The 11,488-nt window shown below is 41.1% G+C and overlaps 1 protein-coding gene across 1 annotated transcript in view; it reads right to left on the bottom strand.

The window, feature by feature from the left end:
- LOC115292546 (zinc finger protein 678-like) overlaps nucleotides 1–11,488 on the bottom strand; it is a 23,261-nt gene that overhangs the window by 606 nt on the left and 11,167 nt on the right. The window lies entirely within an intron of this gene.

Consider the following 11,488-nt stretch of genomic DNA (forward strand, 5'->3'; position numbering starts at 1 on the left):
GATTTCTGCACCAAATCCCAATATGCTTACTGCTACCCTGACATACTTCTCCCTCAAGGCAAACACTCAGAAATGAACGAAAATAGACTTCCTCAGCAACACAGAGAATACCCCAAGCCCTCAAAGCAATGGAGAGCCAATGAGATTATGGAGGCCCTCACTGTGGACGTAAAGGACCTTTAAGTGGAACTGAAGGAGAATCCTTAGAGATTTGTGAGGGTGTGATGTATTGGAAAGCAGATGGGCCTCTGTGAAACATATTGACATAAAACTAGGTTTTACAAACTGATTTCCATTCCAGAATGGCTGCTCAAATCACAGAGTACGGTCTTTCTTCATCCTTCACATTTGGACCTCAGCTCTGTCATCTGCCTCATCCATTCCCACTTACCTGGGTATGAGGCTACTTTCTCCTTTCTCTTCACTTCCCATAGCTCCCTCTTTTGTTCCAAACAGATGACCAGGTCTGGCTTTGACACAACAAGACCTGTTTGTTAGAACAAAGGAATAGAGTATTGCTGGAGATTCTACCTTTCCACCCAGTATTGAACTCAGTAGCGAAAAGAGGACATTCTGGAATTCTGGAAAATCATGCCCAAGTGCTGTTGCCCAACAGCCCCTTTGGAACACACAGGATGGATTACCAACTTTCACATCCTGATCTTCACTTCTGAGTCTTAACCACTACCAACATGAGTAGAAATTCATATTGAAGACGGAAATATCATTTTATGCCACTCAATACTTAGAAATGCCATCCATCTATGAAATAATGATGTGACTCTAAGAGAAGGAAAACTCACCTGAAAGGAAACATCATGAAGTCTTTCCTCTACATCTGCCAACCCCTCCTTCTTTCTTTACTGTAGGGATTTGAATCCCAGGCATGCAACAGAAAGCTTCTAAGAGACAGTCTCCACAGGAAGGAACAAAACCCTTGAGTGGTGCTTGGGAAATCTAGAGGGAATAAGCCTCACCCAAGAAGACGAGGTGTCCGTAGGTCTCTTACATCACATCTCTGTACAGTTCCCACTGACTGTGGTTCAGACATCCCCACTCCTCCTGAGAGAATTCGATGGCCACATCCCTGAAGGTCAGCAGTCCCTGCAACAAACACCACAGTTACCAAGTGGACACAGCAGGAGGTCCTAATGGTACTTAAGATGCAGGAGGGAGATCATGTCACCAGCTGGACCCCGCAACTTGATCTGCACTGCTTACCTGCATGTGCCATAGGCCTCAGTCCCTCATTTTACTTAGCCTCTTATTTACACCTCCCTTTTACTGCAGAGAAAACACCCAGGAGTTCAGTGTGCTGTGGTGGAAATACATAAGGTGATGACTACCCTGGGGAAGCGCTGAAGTGGCTCATTTCGGGCTTCGCCCCTGAGGCACCTGTATGCAGATGAACATCAGAGTAGAGCATGGAGTGAACACAGTTACTTTTCAAAAATGTTTATTTCCTGAAAGAGAGAGCGCGAGTATGGGTTGTGCAGAGAGAAGAATTCGAACCGGGCTCCACGCTCAGGCTACATGCTCAGGATCTCCCTTTGACCTCATTTTAAGACGTAGATCACTCCTCAAGGAGGAGCACAACTGCCATTTACTATGTAACAGACTGAAAATGCATAGAACTGTGTTCTTAAGGCTCAAGTGCCATTGTATCCCCAGCCTCCCCTTTCTAAATATCCACCCTAACCCCAAATACGTGGAAACCATGCTGGGGCGACTCAATGGCTCAGTCTTCTGCCTCTTGGTTTCAGCTGAATTATGATCTTACAGTTTGTGAGATCAAACACGCATCACTGCTGATGGTGCAGGGACCTCCTGAGATACTCACTGTGCCTCTCTCTTGCCCCTCTTCCACCCTTTCTGTCTCTCAAATCAAGGTAATATATTTAAAAAAAAAAGGAAACCATTTTCTTTCCTCTGTGAGTCTCTAGTTGTAAAGTTATACCTTGTGATCTCCTTATTTCTTGCAAAAAAATTTTCCTTTGTCTGACATCTTTGCCTGGTAGAATTTTTATGATTCATCAAGGACTAAACTCCAGTTCGTTCAGTTACATTAGGAGTACTGGGTTTGGCTTAGAAGAATTTCTTACTTTCTGCAGTAAGACGATTGGGGACACAGTATTATGCTCTAATATGTTCTTTAACCTTGAGGGCTAAAACGATATAAATATTGGTTTATTCAAGAGAATTTATAAAATAAAGGCATCAACACAGGCATACACACTTTATTTATTTATTTATTTATTTATTTATTTATTTATTTATTTTATATAGAAAAGAGAAAAAACGCAAGCAGGGGAGGGTCAGAGAGACAGGGAGACACAGAAGCCTGAGGTGGGGCTTGAACCCACATTCCATGAGGCCATGACCTGAGCCGAAGGCAGACCCTTAACTGATTGAGCCAGCCAGGCACCCCCTAGACATACACACTTTTGCATTCTACATTTACACCAATAGCCCATGTGGTGTCTATTTGTAAAAAAATTTTGTGACTGTTTAGTTTTGAAAGACAGTACATGTGTCTATTGTATTATACTATTTTTGCGACTGACCATTTATTTTTGAAGGAGAGAGAGACAGACTATGAGCAGGGAAGGAGCAAAGAGAGAGATAGTCACGGAATCCAAAGCGGGCTCCAGGCTCTTAGCTGTCAGCACTGAGCCCAACACAGGGCTCAAACCCATCAACTGAGAGATCCTGGCCTGAGCTGAACTTGGAAGTTCAGCTGAGTGGGTCATGTGGTGTCTCTTTCTTAAAGGAAAGTTTGGATGAGATACATATATACTTATCATATTTTAACATGAATCAGAATTCACAGTAGTGCAATGGAGATCTTATTAAAATGCAGATTCTGTTCAGGAGTTCTGGGAAAGTTCTGAGTCCACATTTCTAACAAGGCAGTAGTCTTTGAATCATGGGATACATATTTCAATAACAAAGAGGAAGAATTCAATGACAAGAACTCTTGGGGGACTTGGAACTGAATGGGATCATAGCAAATACAATTTCTACTAGACTAGCAAGAAAGGCAACAAGGTTTAAAAGCATTTCCTGGTTAGTAGAGAGCATCTAACAGTTTCTCATAAATTCATGAAAAACAAATTATAATAATCTAAGAGAACACATGATTCTTCTATTTTTCGTGAATCTTTTGTCAAGCATCCGGTACATGGTACAGATCAGATTTTAACTCAGGTAAACTGACCTACAGTCACTTCCTGTAAAAGGACACGCAGGTTAATACACCCAACGGACCCCAAATCAATGTTCATATTGGTGTCAAACCTGAGAATGATGCTCAGAAGGTGTGCACACAAAACCAATCTACCTTTATACATTCCATGCACACATCCATACCGTTTGCAAGTAGTTGTATAAGATTAGAAGTGATAGAATAGAAAATCATCAGGGTGACTAAAAACAGGCCTTTTTGGTTTTTTTGTAAATGTTTTATTTATTTTCGATACAGAGAGTGACAGAACATGAAAGGGGAAGGAGCAGAGAGAGAAGGAGACACAGAACTGAAAGCAGGCTCCATGCTCTGAGCTAGCTGTCAGCACAGAGCCTGACATGGGGCTTGAACGCACGAACGTGAGAGCTGACCTGAGCTGAAGCCAGAGCCTTAACCGACTGAGCCACCCAGGTGCCCCTAAAAGCCAGTTTTAATGAGCGTGGTGCCTGAGGGAGATACTTAACCATCTTAACCAACTAAGTCACCTGGCACCTTGAAAGCCTTTTAAAAAATGTTTATTTATTTTGAGAAAGAAAGATTGCTCACGCAGAAAAGGGAAAAAAGAGAGAGAGAGAGAATCCCAAGAGCATTCCTAAGGTTACCATGAAGCCTGACATTGGGCTCTATCTTATGAGCCTCGAGATCATGATCTGCACTGAAATTGAGTGAAGACACAAGTAACTGCGCCACTCAGGCACCCCTCATTGAAACGGGTGCCTGTTTCAATCATCATATGCGCTCTCTGGTACTTCAGGATTTTAAGGTGCCCAAACTTGTTAATTAAGTGATTCTTCACTTTCTAAAAACACAAAAAGTACAAATAAGAGTATGTCTGTGTCATAACTACAAAGATAATAAAAACCTTTGAGATGAAGGACAGACGTACTGAGAACCTCTACTCCAAGAGGTCATTACAACTACTACACAGAAGTGAGAACCTTCATTGCCCCAGAAAAGTGACCTCAGGTGGGCCAGGAATAAATAAATGCTCAAGAAAGTATTCTTGAGGCCTTTTCGGTGAGCGAGGCTGACCTTATAAAAGCACAGGGACAGGGTCTGTGAATAGAATGAGTGGCAGTGTGATTGTGAGGAGCCATTGATCATATACTTTAAGCTGTGGGATGGACATAAAAGTTTCCCAAGGGATTTTCATAGGAAAAGAAAACTCACTGGATCCTGAGAGTCTGGCTATGGTCAAGCGAAGCTTGCTTTTTGCCTCCCAAAAAGCACTAACTTTAAAGCAGTTGTATACTCCTTGAGCCATATCCTCCTCTACCAGTCTCCAGTATTTCCCAGGGGGTTGCAAGGTGTAAGAAAATTGAATTTTATCTACATTTCTTGTGCCTTTGTTCTCCTCACCAGAAATGGCCAAACCAGGGTGCCTGGGTGCTCAGTCACTTAACCGTCTGACTCTTGATTTCAGCTCAAGTCAAGGTCTCATGGTTTTGGGACTTTAGCCCGGAATTCAGGCTCTGCACTGACCTCGTGGAGTCTGCTTGGAATTAATGCACTCTGTCTGCAAGTCCACTGCTCCTAGTCTGTCTCTCTCAAAAGAGTTAAACTTTTAAAAAACTAGAGGGAAAGAGAAACGGGGAGAAAGAAGATTCTAGGTTAAATATGACGGTGTATGGAAATCACTCGGGAAATCTTCCTAAAATCATTTCACCTGATTAGAAGGAAAATATGAACATTACAGGGGAGAAATATGGCAGAGAGCATAAAGCCCCATAACATAAGATAACAACAGATAACAGGAAAAACATTGATCGCAGTGCCTCAGGCACACCTCTGGACTCAGGATCACCATGCGTTCTTGAGACCCCCCAAGCAGTAAATCAGAATATAAACAACTTTAAGGATACAGTGGATTTATAAACCCTTCAATCACATAGAGTTTCCATGTCTTGTAGTATCTAGAATATTTTCAAGTATCCTTTCCACATTCGAAGGAGCAGGAACATTCTAGGGCATTCTGTGCCTCATAGACATCGTATGTATTTGTGCATTTTCATAAACCTATTCACCCATAGCAGTGAAAGCGTTGATTTCAGACCCAAACGGGAATGGTTCTCCTTGAGTGCAACCCCAGGACCAGATTCCATCAGCAAAAGGAAACTGGGATGTAACACCCTCCTGTCTGAACCCATCACGAAGGGACTATTTTCAATACGAGCAGGAATTTAATTCAAAGTGATAAGTGTTGTTGCCCAATGGAAGCCAGGTTGGAGAGAAGGGAGAGAAATTTCTGAGGAACAGAGGAGGAGCGTTCTAAACACCTGACCTTGGGTATCATTTCTGAGATGGTTAAAAATTAGGTGAAAGCATAAAGCAGAACCATCAGAAGCAAAAAAAAAAAAAATCTTTTTAAAATTTCTTTTATAGCAGGATTCTCACACTGAGGCTTTTCTTCCCAGGGAACAACTTTATTCCTCCTGGCACCTCTCCGCTGGGTTCATACCCAAAGAACTGAGCCTGAACTCCACTTGGCATAATTTTTTGTATATGTTGTGCCCCCAGATACGGTAACACACAAACATGTAGTGCAGCCACGTGGTCTCTTATTACAAGGTCAAGACAGATGTTGTCAGTTACTCATGGAGCCAGGTTGTCTGCAAGATTTTTATTTTTTCATTCTTTGGGGAGGACACAGATAGAAAGAGGGAGGGAGAAAGAAAAAAATGCAAACTGAGGGAGAAAAGCAGAGGAAGAGAATGAGAATCTTCACTAGGCTCCAAGTTCTGCAGGAATGTCGACTTAAGGTTGGATCACAGGTCCCTGGGATCATGGCCTGAATTCAAATGGAGAGACAGAACATGGAGAAGAATAAAGCGAGACCACTTTCTTACATGATTCACAAAAAGAAACTCAAAATGGCTGAAGGACCTGCATGTCAGACAGGAAACCATCAAAACCCTCGAGGAGAAAGTAGGAAACAACCTCCTTGAACTTAACCGCAGCAATTTCTAACGTGACACATCCCAAAGGGCAGGGAATCAAGAGCAAACATGAACTATTGAAACCTTATCAAGATGAAAAGCTTTTGCACTGCAAAGGAACCATCAAGAAAACTAATAGGCACCCCACAGAATGGGAAAAGATAGTCGCAAATGACATAACAGATAAAGGGCTAGTATCCAAAGTCTACAAGGAATGCACCCAAATTCCACAACCCAAAAACAAAGAATCCAGTGAAGAACTGGGCAGAACACACGAATAGACACTTCCGCCAAAGAGGACATCCAGATGCGAACAGACACATGAAACGATGCTCAGATCACTCATCATCAGGGAATACAAGTCAAAACCACACTGAGATACCAGCTCATGCCAGTCAGAGTGGCTAAAATGAACAAATCAGGAGACTATAGATGCTGGCGAGGGTGTGGAGAGATGGGCACCCTCCTACACTGTTGGTGGGAATGTAAACTGGTGCAGCCACTCTGGAAAACAGTGTAGAGGTCCCTCAAAAAAATTAATGATAGAACTCCCCTATGGCCCAGCAATAGCACTACTAAGGATTTACCCACGAGATACTGGAGTGCTGATGCATAAGGTTACATGTACCCCAATGTTCATAGCAGCACATTCAACAATACTCAAATCATGGAAAGAGGCTAAGTGTCCATCGACTGATGAATGGACTAAGAAGATGTAATTTATATATATACAAAGGAATACTACATGGCAATGAGAAAGGATGAAATCTGGACATTCAAAACTTGTGGGGACGAGCACTGGGTGTTTATATGGAAACCAACTTGACAATAAACTATAAAAAATAAATTGGTTCTAAATTCTAGTAGTTTACCTTTTTAAAAAAAACATAAGATTAAACTTTAACTATACATACCATATGCCCTAATAAAGTCCTAATCCTTATGCCTATTATCTCCAACGTCATTCTTCACTAACCAGGAAATCAGCAACTCATTGTCTTTTTTCCACAATCCTATAACAAAAAATGGCATCTGGTTTGTCCTTCAGAAACTTCTCATTTAACATTTCCTATTTATTGTTCAAAACTATGACATAAGACTGACCTAATGACAATCAGCCTACACTCCCATTAACTGTAGAGGCTTTCATTCGATATGTTGAAAATTAGTGTGGGCAATCGCAGGCATGGCTGTCAAAGGCCTTAACACAGTTAAACAGCTGTTGCTAGACTTTAATGAAATATTTGCTGTTTGCAGCATTTGCTATATTACTTAAGACCTAGTGGAAACAGGAATTTTATATATAAATTGTATCCAATAATACACATGCACAAATATCATTATTGCTGTTCATATATAATACACATGCATGCAAATACACATGTAATAATTTTATTGCATATAAGTTCCTGAATGTTACATCTACATGTACACATGTAATACATGTATACACTCACATACACAAATGCTACACATATGCCCTTATAAATATATATACCTGCACATATAATAATAAACAACTAGATAATTATAATTTAAAAAATTGGTACAAAGATTTAACTAGGTATTTTTCAGGTTGTCAAATCTTTCAGATAGTTCAGAAATTAAAAACGAAAGGCACAAAAAGACACGTTTTCCTGACATGTCAATATTAAATTTTGCATCCCAAATATGACACATATTTTTAGGGAATTATATAAGTAATATAACACGTCATTTCCATGACAAGGATTCAAATTTCATCATGAAATTTTCTTCTATTTCAATCGCTTGACTTTTTTTTCAAAAAATATTTTTAAGTGCATATTGATGAAGTGTTTTATTCTTTCAGTGCTCTATGGCACTTAAACTCCTGAACAATCTCATAGGAAGGATTTTTCCTAATTTTAAAAAATGAGTTCTATATTTTCATCTACGTTGTGAAAATACCCTTAAACACAGAACCTGGTCTTTGCCCTTTTATTAGTAACATTATGACTTTCCAATGCCCATCACCTTTAAAATTACACTTGGGTTTACAAAAGATCAGATGGCCTTTGCCCACTGACGTGGTTTACCACAACCAGGTCAACCACATCCCCGTGGGGTATTGTGGTGGCAAATTCTGGGCCAGCCACCAGATTCATGCAATAAACTTTAGTTAATAAATCAGACTTCCTAAGCCTGATTCTTAATACTAATGAATAATGATTGCAATATATGAATAATGAAAAGACATTAATTATTGCCATTAATTATTACCTAGGAGTTTAATGTTGATAAAAGTAAATGAATATGCAAAACATAATTTCACCATGTCCAATGGTAGATAGGACTCAACATTTTTTGAGAGATGGAATTTTGTGATTTATATATAACAGGAACAACACTTAAAATTATTACTTAAATGATTAAGAATAATACTTTCATATACTATAGTTAACATGCATGTACATATGTGAATATATATACTATACACAGAAGTGTAGATTGGAAGCTGCCATTTACTATTGACATTTTGAGGATTTTCTTCATATCAATTTATTGGGAAGTTTATATTCTTATTTAGTGGAGTATGATAGTGTCATGGTTAATTTTATGTGTCAATTCAACAGGGCCCAAGGGAGCTAAGATATTTGGTCAAACATTATTGTGGGTGTTTTGTGAGGGAGGTTTTGAATAAGGTTAACACTTAGACTGAGTAAAGACTGGTAGACTAAAGCAGCTTGCACTCCCCAGTGAGGATGGGCCTCATCCAATCAGTTGATGGTCAAGTCCTCCCTTAGGTAGGAGGGAATTCTTCCTGATGATCTTCAGACTGGGACATTGACTTTTTTCTTCCCTTTAGATTCCAACTGAAATGGTGACCCTTCCTGGGTCTCGAAGCTGCCACCTTCATACTAGAACTATGGCATTTAGCTCATGCCCCCCAGACTAGAGTGGACTCATCAGTTCTCTTGGTTCTCTAGAAGGCTCTGAACCTACTGGCTCTGGATTATGTGAGCTTATTGTTTATAATAAATGGTGCTGGTGTTCAGCCCCAGCAGGTCCAGGGTTCCCTGAAGGATGGATGGTGTTGGGGAAAAGGACGGATGAGAGAAACACAAGATTCTTTCTGATCAACAGGCAGGCTTCTCCGCACTGACAGAGACTCAGCTTTATTTCAGGTCAAATGTATGGGGAATAGCACATGAGTGGCATTTGCCTTAGACAATGATTTCTGATGATAAAATTCTTTGATAGGTCACAATTTACCAGAACATAAATTTGTAGAAGATCGATGCAATGGTTGCTTCCATAATCACAAAAGAAGTTCCTATAATAAGTTCCTCCACAAGGTGCAGTCAGCATGTATTAGGGCCAGAATAAGAGGACACGTCACTCCAGATACCAATCAACAAGGGGCCTTGGGAGGGGGGGTTGGTGCTCAGGCAAAAACAACTAAGTGGGTCATCATCCAATGGAAAGAGACCTTACAAACCTGCCGTAACCTCACAAGGAGAATTCTAAACTTGTGAGTCAGAATGGCTCCCGTCAACAAATCCATTTAATCTATTGAGGCATGAGAGCATATACATCGAGTTTAACTTTGTATTATTCATTAGCATCAGTATTTTGATATATTTCTGAATAGAGACTGATGTACTACTTCCCAATGTGAATTCGGTGACATTTATTGACATTTGATGTTCAATTACATTTTTCTAAATATGTCTACATGCGTGAAATTTCAGAGAAAGAGACAACTGAGCCATGGGTCAGGGGCACAAGTCTTACCTGAGAACTGGCCATTTCTTCTTTCATCTTCTCCTCTATGTTTCTTTCTCAGAAGATCTTTGTGGAGAAATCCCAGCTCAAGTAGGAGAAATTTGTCTGAAAAGCCAGCAAACCAGTCTCCTCACTGGTAAACTGCTCACCTGCCGGCAGGATTTTCAAATGCAGACAAGGTACAACTTCCCAGCCTTCCTGTCAGGAACAATTGAGAAACTATGAACTCCTACTGAAGACCCAGCTCTGAGATTGCCTTCTCTGCTTGGGGGGTAGGGCATCCTTGTTGGGAGGCACCTTAGACTTAGGGTTGAGTGAAAATTCCTGGTGAGGGTAAGGCAAGTATGCCAAGTGTTTTGTCACCAGGCAGCGACCACTATTTACCTTCCTGGAACTATCATTTCTGCTTGGGCACCAACCCTCGGACTGCTTTGCTGATTAGTGTCAGGAGCAGCCTGTCCCCCTGCCCTGTCCCTAAGGCGTGATTGCACATGGTCAGGGAAAAGATGAGCAAACTAGATACACCCCAATGCAATTAAGGCAAGCCACCTAGAATTTTCCTCCTAGCCGAGCAGTTACCTGATTAGTGACTTTTTTGTACTCCTGGATATGGTTGCAAGTCACTACTGTGATAAATGTCAAAAATGTATCATTCGTCTTGGGACAGTGAGAGCAGACATTGTGTCTCCTGAGGATCCTGTTTTTCTGGGTACCTTCTCTTACAGCTATAAACAGCCTACTGACCCTTAGTCATGTAAAACTGACCTTTACTACAGAATGCTGTTTGCCTCCTGGCTAAAGATGGCTTTCTCAGGGCTCTACTTGAGGTTTCGTAAATCTTGCTCTCCTGCATCCAATGGGGAAAAGAAGGACCCTTAAAAAATACCTGCCCTTCCCATATAATAGCATGAGTGCCTGTAGCTGGTTTTTTTTTTTTTTTTAACAATCATTACGACTAAGATTAGAATTGTACCTTCTGCAGAATCCCCGATCTGCAAAATTGTTTTGAAAACATTATTTATGAGAAATCATTTACTAATATACCCTGCTCTTTCTGCTCCTTGTACCTCTCACTACAAATAAAGCTAAAGAATGAGACAGAGCAGATGCCTGCCTGGTGATCAAAAAGAATCTTGAGCTATCTCACTCCTTTTGGCTGACACCATCCGCCTTCAGGGACCCCTGAACCTGTGGGAGCTAGACCCCAGCACCTCCCTTCCCACAGAGCCCACAAACTCTACTTGAGCACAGGAAACGGCTGCTACTTGGACCTCAACCTCCCCAACTCCTCTACAGGAGTCCTGTTACCTCTCCTTATCGAAAAGCCTACACTCCACTCTCATAGGTTTGTTGTTGTTTTTTTTTATACTATGTATTTCTTTTTTGGGAGACAGAGACAAAGCATGAGCAGGGGAGGGGCAGAGAGACAGGCAGTCAGATTCTGAAGCCTGCTCCAGGCTCTGAGCTTGAGCACACACCCAATGCGGTGCTCAAACCCACAAAGCCTAGGATGATGACCTGAGCCAAAGTCAGGTGGGTAAACGGTGGAGCCACCCCAGCC

Source organism: Suricata suricatta, chromosome 5 (assembly GCF_006229205.1).
Source record: "Suricata suricatta isolate VVHF042 chromosome 5, meerkat_22Aug2017_6uvM2_HiC, whole genome shotgun sequence".
Taxonomy (NCBI): domain Eukaryota; kingdom Metazoa; phylum Chordata; class Mammalia; order Carnivora; family Herpestidae; genus Suricata; species Suricata suricatta.